This window comes from Sinohyriopsis cumingii, chromosome 17 (assembly GCF_028554795.1).
Source record: "Sinohyriopsis cumingii isolate HCF-2022 chromosome 17, ASM2855479v2, whole genome shotgun sequence".
Lineage (NCBI taxonomy): Eukaryota > Metazoa > Mollusca > Bivalvia > Unionida > Unionidae > Sinohyriopsis > Sinohyriopsis cumingii.
This window is the reverse complement of record NC_142977.1, coordinates 79,610,583-79,630,172: the sequence shown is the minus strand read 5'-3', so window position 1 is coordinate 79,630,172 and position 19,590 is coordinate 79,610,583. Positions and strand designations below refer to the sequence as shown.

General features: G+C 36.6%; 1 protein-coding gene across 2 annotated transcripts in view; it reads left to right on the top strand.

Moving 5' to 3' along the window:
- Window positions 1–19,590, top strand: part of LOC149779301 (uncharacterized) — a 139,562-nt gene that overhangs the window by 28,964 nt on the left and 91,008 nt on the right. The window contains exon 1 of one of the 2 annotated variants that reach the window (XM_089939917.1): window positions 6,662–6,811. The exons of the other annotated variant lie outside the window; for it this stretch is intronic. The gene's annotated coding sequence lies outside the window, so the exon portion shown is untranslated. Of the gene's footprint in view, window positions 1–6,661; window positions 6,812–19,590 lie in introns of those variants that run through there. 2 annotated transcript variants of the gene reach the window in all.

The window sequence follows — 19,590 nt, the reverse complement described above, 5'->3', positions numbered from 1 at the left end:
ATAGTAATTTTGTTTATATAATGAAAACTTTAACTTTTGAACAAAAGTAGTTTTGAGGATAAAATTTAACGTTTGAAAAAATAGTTCCTACAAGTGCTGTGAGTAGCGCATGAATACTGTGGCCAAGACATCCGGACTGAGATTAATATAATCTATGCTAGGGTTTGCACCGAGACAAGGAAATCAATGTCAGGTGGTTACATTATTTGTCTCTCCACCACGCTATGCCAAGTGGGGAGATATGTAATGTACCGCCGAGATTGAGATTTATTTGTCTTGTTTCAAACACCGACATAGATTATTTGTCTCACCCACTTTTTCCAATTAAATTAAAATAACCCTGCATGTTTGCAATGTGAGCACTCTACATATATTACGAACCTTGAAGAGAATGTCCGGTGTAAGGTGAAGTTGTTTTCATTTGCAGCATGCACAATGGTGAGATTGTTGGTATACCTCTATGTTACTTTCAAGTACTGTGGCTGTTATTTCTTTGGATTTTTTAAGTGTGAAAATTGTACATGATCTAAGCACACAGCTTACTAAAACGATTGCTCCCTTGTGCTAAAAAACATCAGTCTGAATTAGTCTAGAATACACCATCTTAAGCAGCTGTTAAAACAGGGAAAACAAATCCTGACAGGCAAGACAATGCCACCTTCTGAAAGTGCATAAAATGAATTACTATATATATTATATGTAAAAAGAATTATCGGCTCTTTTTTCAATTTTTCTCTGAAGTCTAGGAAATAAAAAGGACCAAACGGAGCGGGCAGTTTTTTTGAAGATTGCACATCTAAATCAAGGCCAAGCTGTATACTCTATAACCCATATAACACAAAGCAAATATATACCAAAGTAATGGGAATTTAAAGCTCTTCGGACAATATCAAAGTTACACAAGGTCGTTTTTAAATAGTCAGTATAACCCGTGACGAAAGCCGTGGAAATCTAACTAGATGCAAAATGCGAAAACTATAAAGGGCCACCAATGTAATTAGTGGATTGAATACACGCTGCATGGAAATTTTCTTGTGGAATAGCGCGTGGACTGATGATTGAACCGCTCTGATAAGTAATGGATTTTTGCATTTGCAATGACACTGCTGGTTTTGACTCAACTAGGGCAGAGTGTGGGTATTTGACAAAGTTTGAAGGAACCAGTTTGACATAACACATTTCTGGTTGTTGTCTTCTTTGCGGTGGCATTTAAGAGAGCTTGGATTTTTGTAGCCAGTGATGTTTATAGACGGTATGTCTGGAACAGTGTTTGATTGTTTTTTTGCTATAGTTCGTTCCACACAGCATCGCAAATTTTATCCTATCTGTAGTTAGTAAAATGTCAGGTAAACGTCATTAAATGTAGCTAAAGTACCTAATTCGTTGCACGCGAATTATTTAAAACGAATTATGTACATTTAGATACATTTAATGACCTGAAAATTTACTTAGTTACAGATAGGATAAAATTCACCCTGCTGTGTGGAACAAACTATAGCATTTAGAATAATACCAAATAGCTTGGCATCGTATGCGTGTGTGTGTCTGTCTCTCTCAAAATGTTATGTATGGTTTATTATCAAAGTTGAACAGATCCTAAGCTGCTTTATTGGTGAATTTCCTTGTTGTTGTTGTTGTTGTTTTTGTTGTTGTTTGATTGTATAACAACTATATCAGACCCAGCAGACAACAACAGGGATTTCTTCGTTTTAAAAGTAGTTCCTAGTGCATGGACACCATAACGGAAACGACCTGACTTAGACGAAATGACTGAGATAAAAAAAGGTAAAGTTAGTACAAACAGCTCGAGTTCTCTGTCGCATGTCTGCGAAAGGAAGGGTAACGTTAGCAAATAAACTAAATTTCCCTGTCACACTAGTGACAAAAAGCTTGGGGATGCAGGGTGAGGGGAGTTGGAGCAATTAAGAGATTAAGCAATACCAAGGAATACGGTTATAGTTAACGTAAATCAAAGGTTAACAATAAGCGAGGTAGAAAGTACACAGAAGTCAACAACGGGGAGTTCAAAAGGTTCAAAAGCACCTATTATGTATTATTTAGAAAGAGATTGCGACACTGGAGTCGAACGATGCTTTTCAGACCCAACCAGCATCCGATAATTTGTATGGTATCTCCTTTGAATTGGCATGTCAGGACTGAATGTTGCAAAATTCATTCTTCATGTTGAAAATGTATAATATTCGCGTTGTAAAGATAAAGTTAAATGTAGACAAGCCAAAAGGATATAATGTATGCAACACTTTCAGAGCATGTTAATCTATCAGTTAGTGGGAATGGCAAGAAAATATGCGGAGGTGGGGTGATGGGATGGTTTTGGGTCAGCCAGGTGCTAGTTAGATTTTCAAAATAAGGTATGGGTGAATGTAAAAAATGTATTTATTTCACGTGATAATGATCTGGAATATTTTGTACACATCGGTAAATTCTTGGGACTACTTTAGGTTACAAATCAGTTTTCAGACCACTTTAGATTAAGCTTTATTTTTACCAACTCCTTGCAGCAAATTAATAACTACCCCTCCCATCCCCTTTCCTCGTGACTTCAGATCAATATTTTGCAATTCCAGATAAAATCTCCGATTTAGACATCCAAACACTGTAACCGTACTGTTCTTCCTGCACTCGAGGACTCACCTCTGCAGCCAAACAAATCAAATGGCAGGCTTTAGTGGTCATGCTACAGTCATAAATTGCTGCAATTTTGTTTCGATAAGCTTTCAATACCTGCTATCGGAAGGTCATGTTCATATGCCGTATTGACACAATGTTTTTTGACAGATCGAAATGCGCAGAAAACAATAACATCGAATGTCAATATAGCAGGCACCGGAAGTAAGTTTAATGTTTAAAAAGAACTTCCAATGATCTTGTATGAAAACAATGAAACATCATAAAGAGAGACAAAATGTCCTCAGATTACTGATATTGCCTGTCCTGACACCATCCCCTATCTATGCTACTACACAAGAGTCAGCGGCCCTTAGCTAACGAAGATGGGGCTAGGTATTATGGATTCATTTGAAGGGGCAAATAAGGAAAACTACATCGTACCTAAAATCACTTTTTTGTACAAAATATTCCAGGTCATTATAACGTGATATAAATACTTTTTTCGAGTCGAAATCCGTTGATTTGACGATAGAAAGGAGTAACATTGGAATTATTCTGATCAAATGACTAGGTATATATGGAAGTGAAAGGTTTATCTGATCACGCTTCGGACTTGATTTACTTTGTGAACGATTTACACTAAGATACACATCCAGCCAAACCCTCATTGTATTAAATTAAGTAAGGTGTCAATGTTAGGACTCATCATCCATATTTGGAAGCTAATAGGGAGGTAGCGCTCGGACCCCCATTCGAAACTGTAGCTCCTCAGCGTGGACGCATACGGTCTGAAGTGATTTATTTTACTCATTCGATGGCAGGTAAGTCAATCCTTAAGCAGTGATTACTTTTCCAGCTTGATTTTTTTTATCTTTAAGTTGTTGTTTTTCACATATGGCTTCTAATGTAAGCCGTTTGCACAGATGAATCGTAAAAGTAATGATTCAACAACATTGCTGTGTGGGTTATGTAATAATTTAAAAAACAAAACTACCAGATGGCTGTTCTTCTTAATGTGGAACATAGCCTCCTTTCTAAAAGGCATTACGACTTAAAGGCGAAGATCATTTCTAAAAGTGATCGTGGCTTTAAGGCGACATAATTAAAACGTTTTTGTTGCTTGAGGTTAAAAATGAAAGCAATGAAAATTGTTTGTCTATGAGTATATATATATGTATATATGTATATATATATATATATATATATATATATATATATATATATATATATATATATATATATATATATATAATGCTGTTTACTCTATTATTTTGAAATAAAGTAAATAACTTTTACCAGTATGAACTAATTCGCCATGACTCAATTAAGTCAAAGACCATTTCCATTTTTCGCAGTTAATGTATTATTTATCTGGTTTTTGTACACATGTCCAACTGACCTTTCTTATATAAGTCTTTCTCGAAGTCGTTTTTTTCTTCTTTTCATTTGCTTGAATATGATGGAATAAAATGCATCAGAACTTCGAGAAAATAAACACTGTTTAATTAGAAGGGGTTCAGCTCATTTACACAGTTAGTTATGTAATCAAATAAAACTATATCATTTCGCTACTGGTTTACGTTAATACCTCTACAACCATTCTGATCAATTGGTTATCTTACAGATAGAAATCTATTCTAACTCACAGTTAAATACATCATACTTTTTATCTTAAAATTTGAAATTTGTCACAGTTAAATTTGCTATATGCCTGAAGGAATTTTAATTGTTTTGATATATTTCAACATTTGGAATCATTACGACTAAATTTATTCAGAAGTACAAAATTGTACTCGATTAAAGATTAATGAAATTAGCTATTAGAACAGTAAGTCCTTAATAGAGATTTCGCCATCGCAAACATTTGTACTACACTTGAACCCCACCCCTCCTCCAAACAAGTTTAAATGACGAAAGTGAAACTTCAAAATAAAAGATCTATATTCTCTAAATATGGAATCATACATATACAAAAGCGAACAGAACACAATAGTGGTACCTTTGCGGGCAGTCTATTGAAAGAAGCGAACTATTACAGGAACGATCTTATCTATTGTCAGTTAACGTTTCGACGGAATATGAACACGTATATGGGGATGTCGGACGATATCAAGTCCTAGCACAAATAGAAGAGATGATATAGCACATAGAAAGGACTCTTCAGCATTAGGTCGTGATGGCCCCACGCAACTAGTAGAGAAAATGGACATTACATCCATATTGTAATTCAGATCTAATTGAAGATCTAAAAGCGTCGTTTCTATATACCCCAAACTCTTCGAAAACTTGTTATGTGTTAAGAAGTGTTTTTATATATAAGTTTTACAATGCCCAGAAGAAAGATCTGCACAATTTTAAAATCAGCTGCAAGTACAAACGTTCAGAGAAAGCTTTGTAATTTATGAAAATATCATCAAATGTGACCATTATGATTCCAAACGATTGCAACATAGTGCCTCTCACAGAAACAATAAGTAGATGGAACTGGATAGACCTTTTATAAGACCATGTGCAGACACGCAAAGCCTGTAAGACGCACACGAAGCCGTACAGTAAATGTAAGCCATCTCAAAGTCGTACAAAGCCCGTAAGCCAGTAAGCCACGCACGAAGCCGTACAATACATGTAAGCCATGTTAAAGTCGTTCAAAGCCTGTAAGCCACGCACGAAGCCGTACAGTACATGTAAGCCATCTCGAAGTCGTACAAAGCCTGTAAGCCACGCACGAAGCCGTACAGTACATGTAAGCCATATCAAAATCGTTCAAAGCCTGTAAGCAACGCACGAAGCCGTACAGTACATGTAAGCCACGCACAAAGCCATACGGTACATGTAAGCCATTTCGAAGTCGTACAACGCCTGTAAGCCACGCACGAAGCCGCAATGTACATGTAAGCCATGTCAAAGTCGTACAAAGCCTGAAGGACACGCATATAGTCGTCGAAAGTCAGTAGGCCCCGTGCTGTGCTGTCCACAAACCAGTAGGGACCGAACAAAGTCGTACAAAGCTTGTACGTACCGTATGAAAGTCTGTAAGCCCCGTACAAGGCATGTAAGCTCCGTACAAAGCCCTTAAACTCCATACAAAATCGTACAAAGCCCGTAGCCCCCTTATTTAGCCGTACATTGCTTGTAAGCAGAATACGATTTATTATTATTATTATAATTATCATTATTATTACTATTACTATTATTATTATTACTATTACTATTATTATTATTATTATTATTATTATTATTATTATTTGGCACCAGTTGGATGTGTGGCCTAAAGCGCTGACCTTTACCGATAACTGCCATCTCACTGCTGTCCGCGTTAGATCGTGTCTCGGGCTCGGTTAATATGGATCTCAGAAGACTAGCCAGTGGCTTCCAGTAGGTCGGTGGTTGTTACCGGAGTTTTCCAGGGTTCTTCCTCCACAAGTTATGCTGGCCGTCATGTATAACCAATCAAATCCTGAAATATGACGTTAAGCCAACACAACAGCAACAACATTATTATTGGTTCATATATTTGTTAGACGGACAATACTTATATGGACCTACGTCCCTCGTGCATAAGTCCACAACAGCTATTTCAAACTTGCTCTAAAAAATAAGCAGATAAATTGCGAAAATTTACCTATATCATATTTCTCTAAGTGTATTAGGTGCTTCTCATAGAGCCATTTGTGTTACTTATGTTAAACGAAACCTTTAATTTCTTAATAATGAAGTGTATTGATCTTGATTTATTAACTTGCAGATCTTACTACATCTCTGATCACACCTACACTAACTTTCCATCTCCGTAACAAAATCTAAATGTATAGAGAGGCCTGCCAGTGTGATATGATTAAAGTTTAAGTATGATATCTTTATTTTCTTCACACACACACACACACACACACACACACACACACACACACACACACACTGATGTTAATCAGAGCCAGTTAATTTACCATCGTGACTCTAATAGCATCAGTAGTTTAAACTTAATTCTATTGTTGTTGTTGTTGTTATGGGATTTAACGTCATTTTCAGCACAAGACAGGCTATAAATGGCGGCCGGTATAACTAGTGGAGGAAGAAACCGGGACAACCCCAGAAGGAACCACCGACCTACGGGAAGCTACTGGCAAAGTTTCACACGTACCCACACTGGCCGAGCCCGAGACTCGAACCCACGAAGACAGAGGTAAGAGGGCAGTGATCCGTAACGTTGAGCGCTTTAGACCACTCGGCCCTTAGTTTCAACTTTTAATTTTTATGCTGAGTACTGTATATAATCAAGTAATTAATATACATAAACATACATATATGAACAGAAGTATAGAATTATGTCTACAAAGTAGGTTTAAGAACTTGATTACAAAATAAGTAACCTCACACACATAATCACACTATTAATCTAGAGTTTCCAAAATAAAGGTATATATTTTTTATTGCGAAATACTATTATGAATGTATGCATCATGGTTCTTAATTACATGTATTAGCAAATAAAATTTAAGGTTTCAATGCTCTGGTGATCATCTAAAATAATGAATCAGTATTTGTTAATTACTACAATGGCACCGCACATTTGTAATCCAGAAATAGACACGAACGAATTAAAAGTCAACGCTTATGCGATAACGATGTACTATACAGTCACTTGAAAATATTCATGGTTATGCAGCAGTGGTGTACTATACAGACAAATGAAAATATTCATGGCTATGCGGCAATGGTGTACTATTCAGGCACATGAAAATATTCACGGTTATGCGTCAATGGTGTACTGTACAGGCACATGAAAATATTCATGGTTATGCGATCATGATGTAATATACAGTCAGATGAAAATATTCACGGTTATGCAGCAGTGGTGTACTATACAGGCAAATGAAAATATTCATGGTTATGCGGCAATGGTGTACTATTCAGGCACATGAAAATATTCACGGTTATGCGTCAGTGGTGTACTGTACAGGCACATGAAAATATTCATGGTTATGCGGCAATGGTGTACTATACAGTCACTTGAAAATATTCATGGTTATGCAGCAGTGGTGTACTATACAGACAAATGAAAATATTCATGGTTATGCGGCAATGGTGTACTATTCAGGCACATGAAAATATTCACGGTTATGCGATAATGATGTAATATACAGTCACATGAAAATATTCATGGTTATGCGATAATGATGTAGTATACAGTCACATGAAAATATTCATGGTTATGCGGCAATGGTGTACTAAACAGATAAATGAAAATATTCATGGTTATGCGGCAATGGTGTACTGTACAGTCACATGAAAATATTCATGGTTATGCGATAATGATGTAGTATACAGTCACATGAAAATATTCATGGTTATGCGGCAATGGTGTACTAAACAGGCACATGAAAATATTCACGGTTATGCGGCAATGGTGTACTATACAGTCACTTGAAAATATTCATGGTTATGCAGCAGTGGTGTACTATACAGACAAATGAAAATATTCATGGTTATGCGGCAATGGTGTACTATTCAGGCACATGAAAATATTCACGGTTATGCGATAATGATGTAATATACAGTCACATGAAAATATTCATGGTTATGCGATAATGATGTAGTATACAGTCACATGAAAATATTCATGGTTATGCGGCAATGGTGTACTAAACAGGCACATGAAAATATTCACGGTTATGCGGCAATGGTGTACTATACAGGCACATGAAAATATTTATAGGTTACTGCATTTGTATGGGAAAATATAAACGAGTTTTCGGCTGGATACTGCACGAACTTATGAGTGCAATATATCCTTCCGACAAAACGAGTTCATATTTTCCCATATAAATGCAGTAACCTTTTTATAATATGCTCATTTTTTTATTCTACCTAAGATTTAATTATATAAACAAAATACACTACAAGAAACAACGTAAATGAATGAATGCAGTATTCCAAACTAAATATACAAGCGCAGATTTGACATTACAAAATGACATCATTATTAATGCGCATAGCTCCGCCCAGATAAATTTGAACTTAGTTGCGCGGTCGACATAACTTTCGAAAGAAAATGGCGTGTCTAGTTAAAATTGAAATTTGCAGTCATATTGTGAATGAATGCGCATTGCAACGACTTTTCCATTTGATCTGGAGTGAACATATTTTGTTATTTTGTTTAGATTCGACGAAAGTTTGTGATTTTGGACTGGATTCATCTGTGCAAATTATACATGAAATACATCGGATCGAAGTGGCGCGGGAGAAGCGTGTTTACGTCTGCAAATGTGTTTCTGTTTCTGTCACTGAATGTTTGAAATCATAACGTGGGAAAAATATTAAGTCTTTCAATTGCAATTTTCAAAAAGACGCTATGGAATTTAATGTGTATTTCATTTTGAGTGCAGTAAGGAGGATGCAATTGCACTTATCATCGAAATTACAGCACACTTTCGAAATGTGTAATCCAGACTGAAAACCTATGACATGGCTCATGTAATTCGGATTTGCAGAATTAAGAAAAAACATTTTGAGGAAATTCAGGATGTAAAACTGTAAGTATATTTTATTTTGCCATTCTTATCACAAGATAAAGAAGACAGTATATGCCTTGTCACTTGTATGTTATTTGTAAGGACATAATCGTCCGTCTTTTATATAATGTAGCTAGCCTAAATCCGAAACATTGTATCAACGCGGAATGTGCCAAAAACAGCTGGGTTTCGTTTGCAGTCCACGAAACATGTTTTAGTTCATTCAGAAACAAATTTATATAACCACAACGTAAAGAGCCTCTTACGCGAGGGTATATGATTTGTTTACAAATCAAAAGTGCGTCTGCGTCATTGTTTGTTTACAATAGAAAGTAGTTCCTTTGTTCACGTGAATGCTATATGTGTATAGTCGCGCGCGTTCAGTATCGGGGAATATTGAACGATTCTGACAATGTAAAGTTAACGGGGAAAAAAATGAGCATATAATAATCATGGTTATGTGATAATGATGTAATATACAGTCACATGAAAATATTCATGGTTATGCGGCAATGGTGTACTATACGGACACATGAAAATATTCACGATTATGCGGCAATGGTGTATTATACAGTCACATGAAAATATTCACGGTTATGCGGCAATGGTGTAATATACAGTCACATGAAAATATTCATGGTTATGCGGCAATAGTGTACTACACAAACACATGAAAATATTTGTGGTTATGCGGCAATGGTGTTGTGAAGTATCGAATCTTCAATTGTATCGAACCTTAAAGTTGAATGCACTGAGCATTAAAATGTTATCGCATTTAAGCCAGAAATATCTTTGTGAAGGGTTAATTCGACCTTCTTCTCCCCCCCTTGTCAGTGTTAAAACTTGAAAGGCTAAAATTTATGACTGAGTGATATTTGACCAAGGGCATTGCTACACTGTCCTGAGAATGTAAACATCTGAGCTACCAACTATATCCACTTGGTAGGAAACCATGTCAAATTATCATTTTCAAAGGGAAATTGATATACCCCGTAGTTCACAGTTTTTATGGTGTCTAAATCTGACGGACGAAATTATTATCCTGGGGAAAATGTAGGAACCGCTGCCTTCGATTTGGCAGAATAAATTAAGGAGTACACTTTAGAAGCAATGTGAATTTGAAGTGACGACCTTAGTCGGAATTCTTTAGCCTTAATTTCCTGAGAGAGGAGTAGTTTTGGCTCCAGGAGAAGCCTAAACATAATAGTGCTTTCCTCGTTAAACAAGAAGGGGACCAGGTGGCTGTCTTGTGAGAATGGACAGGGTTTTGTGATAGGACGCACAAGTTCTGAAAGAGAACAGCATTAAGGAACACCTTTTTTGGGAGAGAGACGGGACAGTCCTAAGACTGAAGTCCAAAGGTAAAGAAGTGACTAGTTCAGAATAAAGGACTAAGAAGTCCAGGAAGGGACGTAGCGTAGATAATATGAACTCGAGGAAATAGGAAGACGTTGATACACTCACGGTCAAGGAAGGAAGGTGATGCAAATTGGTCGTGGACATTGAGTTCTTTTCACCACTCGTTATTATGATGAAATACATCCAAATTGAACACTGCTATTAAATTCTTTTGACATAATTTAGATTGAATTGGAATTCCCACATTTAATTTGTTTTAATTTAATTTGTTATTTTTCTTGTATAAGAGGGCTCGTATTGCTTTATTTCTTCTCAGTATTCTTGCTCAGTTCTCTGTTGAAATTCCATTCTTTTTTCACTCCTACTGGGCTATAACATTGATGGAGGTCATCATCTTGATAACGCCAGCCAAATCCAATTAACCACCTATTTTGATAAGAGGGCGACGTTACAGGTGTACTATACGGACACATAACATTATTCATGGTTATGCGGCAATGGTGTACTATAAGGACACATGAACATATTCACCTTTATGCGGCAATGATGTACCATAAAGACGCAAAACAATTTTCAATATATCTCTTGTTGAGTTTTAAATACATTCCACGATGACTTCTGTAAATAAACCAAATAACGATATATTTCAATGACAGCTATTCAACTCTTCCATTGGCATATCATGGACGTTCTGAAAATAAGGTTATATAAAAGACAAAAGATAGCCCACATAGAAAACAAAATCTAATATTACCCGACATTATACTGGCTGTTTAAACTCCTGAACCAGTTCTTTTCATCCCAAATAAATGTTGGCTTTTCACTAATGTTCCTTAGATTTTCGCGCGTTTCCTTTCACTGTTCGGTTAATTTGGAAATCTTTAATCAAATCGATATATTTTCTTCAGGTCCAAATCTTGTTTTATAGAATTTTCCTGCCATTTCACTTTGTAAACTATTGTGCCTAAATTATGCATTTGCAGGTCAGATTATGTTTTTTGCAGTCGGTATCGATTTATAAGCGAATATATATGGTTATTCAAACACAACATACTCTCTTCCTAAATGTGCGAAAATTTGACTGAATTTAATCTTGATAATCAAACTATCTCACTTAACTATTCACACAAAAAATACACGTAACTTAAATGGAAAAATAAATTTAGTGTATTAAGAACTTTACTATATCGAGGGAATATTTTCTAGGAATTTGTCTAGCATTAACACACGCAGTCAAATGACCCGTTATTGCATTACACACATGTGGATAAAAACAAATCACTGACAAGGAAGAAACAAATAAAGGCACTAAGAATATCAACAATTACGAAATATCGCTGGATCACCCAGGTTATATAAGATGGGCCATTTATTTCCCAAGTTTTGCTTCTCCGTTCCGACTTGGCATTTTGTACAGCAATGTGCGAGCTAATTGTCTACATTTTGATCATTATAATGATCTATATGCTTGGAGTGTCGAGCTCCCCATATTTTATTTAAACTATTATAGAAGTCCCACCCAGGCTCTATTGTGTTGGTAGTTAAATTTAGTGAAAGATAGATGTAAAACTCCGAGCCCACAGTCTGCAATGCCGACGGTTAGATGGTTACATATACAAGAAAGGTTGAAATTCAATGAATACCAGTTAAATAACAATTCAATAATCAAATGTCTCAAGTTTCCAATTACACTCCTTCCGCTCGACCCTTTAATACGACTATTGTATCACTTGATTAGCAGTGTGATATTGATTTTGCACCTGTCCTTGTATTTCTACTCATATGTTGTATCCTTTTTATCTCCTCTTCTCCCATTTTCTTCTCCACTTCCTCCCCGACCGTCCTCCAAATTTCTTCTCCTACCTCCTCGACTTTCTCTAGACACCTTCTCCTCCTCTTCCACTTTCTCCCCCACGACTACACTTCTGTCAACTTCGACTGTCTCGGCTACCGTCTCAATTCCTTCTCCAACTCATGAAGACTTGGCACCCAATGGAACCGGAAGTTCTATGTCCCCTAAAATGCTTCTGACCTTTTCGAAACTTTGTGTTGCCGTAAAATTTACCTCTCTGTGCTTTTCCGCCATATTACAAGCGGGTTCTTTCTCGGGGTAAACCCTATTGATCTGCAATCCTTCCAGGCGAATACTAAATTACTCTTTAAGAATTCGGAAGGTATCATTCGGGTCTGAATTGTGATCATGCCCTTTATCTCCATTTTGATTTGGATATCGCTGTGGACTGATCCATTCAAACTTAGCGGACAATGTCCCTCTCGTTATCTGTCAACGTGGGGACGGATAAGAACACGCGCCGTTCACTCCATGAACTTTAATTTTTATCCTTGAATAAACCTTTAAGATATAGATGGTGATAACGGCATGCCTTTATTAAGTGACTCGAGCTGTCGCCTTTGCCGACTCACGTTTCCGGTCTCTGGCTGGTCATGGTAACCTTGCGTAAGTATTCAACACTAACCACGCGGAGATCTTTAGAGACCAAACACTTTGCCGCGGTAATATTCCCAAGTCAGGTAGATTATAGCTTCTACATTACTTTAGCTGGGGGGCTTAGCAAACGCTGCAATCATATAGTAACACTGCAATAATTAGCAGACATTAAAGTGACCAGTCGGATGCAGAAAGCTGTTGTCTGCGCTCTGTACAATCATTAAGTTCATGGTACTATTGTGCATACGTGCCGATAAACTCTAAGACTTACATGTGTGCGTGTGTGTGTGTGTGTGTGTGTGTGTGTGTGTGTGTGTGTGTGTATGATTTTGATTTTTAACGTAGCTGTAACAATGCTGCATTCATATTGCTACGATTTCACATAATTCTGAAACCAGTCCGACGAGTCCTAACACTAACCTCTTAATGCCTAGCGCAAAGCGAGGAAGCTGTTTTTACCATTTTTATAAGTCTTTGGTATGATTCAGCCGGGGTTTCGAAACCACGAGCTGCCGCATCCGAGGCGGACGCTCTAACCACTAAGCCACCGGAGCGGTCTCAAAGATATTATCCATACATACATACATACATACATACATACATACATACATACATACATACATACATGCATACACACACACACACACACACACACACACACACACACATACATACATACATACATACATACATACATACATACATACATACGTACATGCATGACCGCAAGGTTCTCCACCACTTGTTATGATAAAGGTTGTATCATAACCTTCTTCTCATTTCTTGCTATGAGAAGAGTTACTCATAAGTTAAGGAATGTCTTTGCCCATGGTTAGAGAGAGAGAGAAGAAGGAGTTGAGGCTCTTTTAACAAGGGTGTCACCCATAACGGTGTAGATACGGCTACGTCTTGGGGAAAGATGTACGGAATCGTTGTAAGGTAAAGACAGCGCTGTTCTGACTCGAGGAACGAACTAATTCTGCGTCAGTCTGCTTCTCTATTTATACGCAGTTTTTTACACTCATTTCGGATCAGAACAAGGCTCTTGACCTTTCCCACGGAAACCGTGTGAATCATCTCGCTTAACTCATCCATTATTGATTTAATAATTTACCTGTTCAGCAGCTTCCCAGAAATCAAAATTTCTGATCTTTAAATACAAGAGAAATGTATTTTATGGATTTCTGCACCTACTCGTAAAGCACGATCTTTATAAAATAACATACAGTTGTATTAAACAAATAGATAAACTAATCTCAATATATTTTAGTGGAAAATTATTTTCAATATAATTTAATGAAAACTTACTTTTAATAGAATTTAGAGAAAATTTCAATCTTAATACTTTTACTAAAAAAATATGTCCTAATAATATTAAATTCGTAGCAAGGTTACTGAGGCTGGAATGCTTAAACTGGAATTGAGGCTGGTACGAGTTAATGTAGGACTTCACCTATTAGGATTAATTTGGATCTGAGGCTGGTAAGGTTAATATGGAACTTAGGCTGGCATGGTTAATTTGAAACTTAGGCTGGTACGGTTAATATGGAACTTAGGCAGGCAATTATAATCTGGAACAGGGGATTTTTCCTTAGATATATACTAGTAGATCTTGATAACAGTGTCATGTTCGTGAAATGTTGTGATCAGTATGGTTCGCTCTTTATTGACTTGCATTGTTGTCACAGGGGAATTCGGCAATTAACTAATTGTGTCTCGTCTCGATTGTTTGCAACACATACAGTTTGGTGAGTGCAGCACAAGTTCGACCGACCTTATAGCCACTTAATTTCAGTAGATTAAGCATGAAGATTTAATTATCGCATTTACATTTTTTCTTGTTTTAAATTAAAGATATCTTTTCATTTCGTAATATCTTGTTACTGTTTTGTGCAACGTCAGAGAGTCGTTAATAATTTTAATCACTTTTTTAGTACAGGTGAAGTATAGCGAATTTGTGTAACTAGCTTCACGTCTGATATAAGACACACCCACAACACTATTAGTTCAACAATCAGTGGATGTACTTTTAGAGCTTAGGCATTGCCTGCCGGCTGAGAGATTCTGATACGGCAAATTAGAGGGTTTATAGTAGATTGTCCTAATTATTTGCTTCCAAAACGACGTAGTACCTATAACACAACCCGACATTGATGCATTTGCCAATACAATAAATAACTCCGTTGTTGACGATTTACAGCAAGAAACATCTCGAGGTCACTCTAAGAACGAAAGTGCATTTCTGACTCAACGGGTTTATAAGCAAGTGAATACATAAAAAGCACGGAAAATGAACTACTTCTGTTCCATTTCGTCACTGTATAGTGCTTGTCACTAATTCCGGGGTTTTGGTAAATAAGTTAATTGAATAAAAATGTCTGGATGTTGTTTATTAAGTATTATTTCATGTTGCATCCTTGAGGGCTTTGATATTTAATTGCTACTAATATCTGCCTTAATTAATTATTTATAAATCACAGTCAAGTTTTCCTTTTCATTAACTTACATAAGTAACACAGACATGTTATCATTAAAATGCATATTTCTTCTCTCTCTCTCTCTCTCTCTCTCTCTCTCTCTCTCTCTCTCTCTCTCTCTCTCTCTCTCTCTCTGTGCGTGTAAGCGCGCCCCTGAAAATAATTTTCTCCACTACGCTAATTTAGCTCCGTATATATTTATTTCATTTATAGTAATAATGGAAAGGTAGACGGAAATCAAAATAAGTATGCAGGGGACCAGAACAATGCAGCTAAGCATGTTAAGAATTCATAAATATGCTCTCTAGAATATGTTACCGTAGCACACACCCAGCGAGAGAGAGGCAGAGTGAGAGAGAGAGAGAAAATATTTGATAAAGGGAGGGAATAATTATTGGGGCTCTTGTTGCCAAAGTTTTAATATTTATTGTAAGTTTTCCTTCGAGAGGCATTTAGTATGCATTTTTATTATATGTTCATTTTTTTCTCCGTTAACTTTACACTGTCAGAATGGTGTTGTATTTTACGATATTATGCTCAAGTTCAGTTTATACTGCACTCACGTGCACGACACGTGTGCCCAATAGTGTATTAGGAATTACTTTGTAAACAAATCGTGTAAACTCACGTAACAGACGCTTTACGTTTTGGTAGATTAAATTTGTTCCTGAATAAACTAAAATCAGATGTTTCGTTGACTGTCACATTATGTTTCGGATTTAGACTAGTAATAAACGCCAGTCATGTCATACAATTGCTGGGTCCCTAAAACTAACATGCAAGTGACAAGGCGTAAGCTGTCTTCTTTAGATGGAAATAAGAATGGCAAAAATTTACTTACAGTTTTACATCCTGAATTTCCTCAAAATGTACTTTCTTAGTTCTGCAAATCCGAATTAAATGAGCCAAGTCATGGGTTCTCAAGCTTGATTACGCATTTCGAAATTGTACTGTAATTTCGACTCTTTTCCAAGTGCAATTGCATCCGCCTTATTGCACTAAAAATGAAATAAACATTATATTCCACAGCGTCGTTTAGATAATTGCAATTGAAAGTCCTCATATTTTGCCCATATTATGATTTCAAACATTCAATGACAGAACAGAAACATAATTGCAGATGTCAACACGTTGCTCCCTCGCTGCTAAAATCAGATGTACTTCATGTGGAATTGACACAGATAAATCCAGTCATTATCACGAATTTTAGCAGAATGGACAAAAATACCGACCGCGCCAGCAGACTAGTGGTAGAGCATCCGCCTCGGATGCAGTAGTTCGTGGGTTCGATCCCCGGCTGAATGATGCCAAAGACTTATAAAAATGGTACTAACAGGTGCCTCGCTTGGCGCTTAGAATTAAGAGTTAGTGTTAGGAATGGTCGGCATGATGTCAGGATAATGTGACTGGATGGGATATCATGTTACATGTATGCGTCATGATGCCTCTGTGCTAGACATCACTATAAACTGCCACACTGCAGACATCGTAGCGATATGACTGAATTTTATTTAAATCTACGTTAAAAATGCAAATCACACACACACACACACACACACACACACAATACAAGAATCTATTCATTCTCGGAAATGGTCATGTATGTTAAATGGTTTCTTAATAATGTTTTTCTTGTTCAAGATGTGAAACATATGATAGCTGTTGAAATGGATTTTCATTAGCTAGTCTTTGTTGTGACATCGTCTTCTGACTTTATATTACAGTAGAGAATGAAGTCATCAGCATAGACTCACTCTTGACTGAGATGAGTTTTAATGTAGTATGCCACTAGTGAATTAAATTAACCCAGAACGCAACATTGTGGTAATCCTACATGTATATCAACTATCTTAGATGTACCACCATTTAAGAAGATTTTATGTTTACATTTTCTCAGAAATTTAGTGATCTTTACATGCAATATACGTCATATACTGTAGCACTGTAACGTGTGCAGTAACCCGATACGTGTTACCTTTTTGAAGGTTTTCGAGAAGTCCAGCAAAGTAGAAGCTATTTAACGTTTGTTGCCTATGTTGTTTGCATATCCTGAGTAGTTGGAATTAGTTGGGTTTCAATGCAACGCATTTATCCGAAGCCATGTTGAGCATGTATCAGCATTCTCTATTTATTAAGATAAGACATGATATTGCTGTAGGTCAAGGACGAGAGAGATGCTGTTCTGTTGTTCTCAAGTCTAGGATTTACTTTCCTTACCTTTTTTCAAGATCGGAACTATACTTTATATGTAGGCACTGTGTTGTGTGTAAAGTATTATATGAGCGCTGTCATATGTGTTTCATGGATGAAGCATCTTAATACTAGTATTTATGAAAACTAACGAGAACTGTTCAATAAGTGCGTTTGTTTGTATCATACTAGCAAAATAGGCGTTGCCGTTAATAGCTTTTAACCGGTTAAGTACTGTATATATAAAAAAGGGGCCCCGAGTGGCCGAGTGGTCTAACGCGCTCTCAGTTACGGATTACTGCCATCTCACCTCTGTCTGCGTGGGTTCGAGTCTCGGATTTGGCTAATGTGGGTATGTGAGAAAGCTTGCCAGTAGCTTCTCGTGGGTCGATGGTTCTTTCAGGGGTTTTCCCGGGTTCTTCCGCTACCATTAATACTGGCCGCCATGTATAACCTATCGTGTGCTGAACAATGGCGTTAAACCCTACAACAACAACAACACCATATATAAAAAAAACGTTCTGGATATTAGTGCAAAAAAGTTCTTTTTAGTGAACAATATGCCAGTGCATCCTTCCAAAGTTCACCCCATGCATCCCTACACACTTTCTGTCTGATTATCTGATTCTTAAATGCGCAGACTCATTAGGGGTAAATTAGGGCTGTATGGAGAATGTGGAAAAGTTTGGATGATGTGCACCTTAACGACATCTGTCACAACGGCGTAATTATGCATCCATTGGCTGTCATGACGTGGCTAAATATATTGGGTACCAGTTCATTGACGGTTGGTTCGCTAGTGTTGCACACCTTTTGCAAAAAATTGAAGGTATATAAATAGTCATGACTCTAGGAGAATCAGGCCCAGTCACCTGGACGAGCAAGCCTTTGCACTGAACAAAATGTTTATAAAACTCTTTTGACAGTCCGACAACATTGAGCGATTTGTATTAAGTGCTAGTTTTCTCTGGTTTAAACTTGATTGTTTTGCCATGAGTCTGATGCAAAAAAAATTAATCCAGGTTTCACCACCTGTGACATTATTGTTCAAACGTTTCAGGTCACTCTTGTCAAGTGTAGCAATTAAATGTTTCTCGATTTCAACCCATGACTGATATTTATCATCAGTTAACAAATGCTGGACCCATCTTGTACACACCTTTCCAAGGTTCAAAAATGATTCTTCAATATATTAATAACCGCTGACGAATTCGTGCCTTTAATATAACATATTCCACTTTTATCGAGTATGGTCATCGTTGACTAGCTTCACAGCAGCCACGTTCAACGTGGAAATCCGACGTCTTTACATTTCAACGTCTTTACCTTTTAGCTTTTATGTGTATAAATTTCAATGTTTTTACCTTTCTATGTGTATGAATTTCAATGTCTTACCCTTTCTATGGGTATGAATTTCAATGTCTTACCCTTTCTATGTGTATGCATTTCAATGTCTTACCCTTTTTATGTGTATGAATTTCAATGTCTTACCCTTTCTATGTGTATGAATTTCAATATCTTACCCTTTTTATATGTATGAATTTCAATGTCTTACCCTTTCTATGTGTATGAATTTCAATATCTTACCCTTTTTATATGTATGAATTTCAATGTCTTACCTTTTCTATGTGTATGAATTTCAATGTCTTACCCTTTTTATGTGTATGAATTTCAATGTCTTACCCTTTCTATGTGTATGCATTTCAATGTCTTACCCTTTTTATGTGTATGAATTTCAATGTCTTACCCTTTCTATGTGTATGAATTTCAATATCTTACCCTTTTTATATGTATGAATTTCAATGTCTTACCCTTTCTATGTGTATGAATTTCAATATCTTACCCTTTTTATATGTATGAATTTCAATGTCTTACCCTTTCTATGTGTATGAATTTCAATATCTTACCCTTTTTATATGTATGAATTTCAATGTCTTACCCTTTCTATGTGTATGAATTTCAATATCTTACCCTT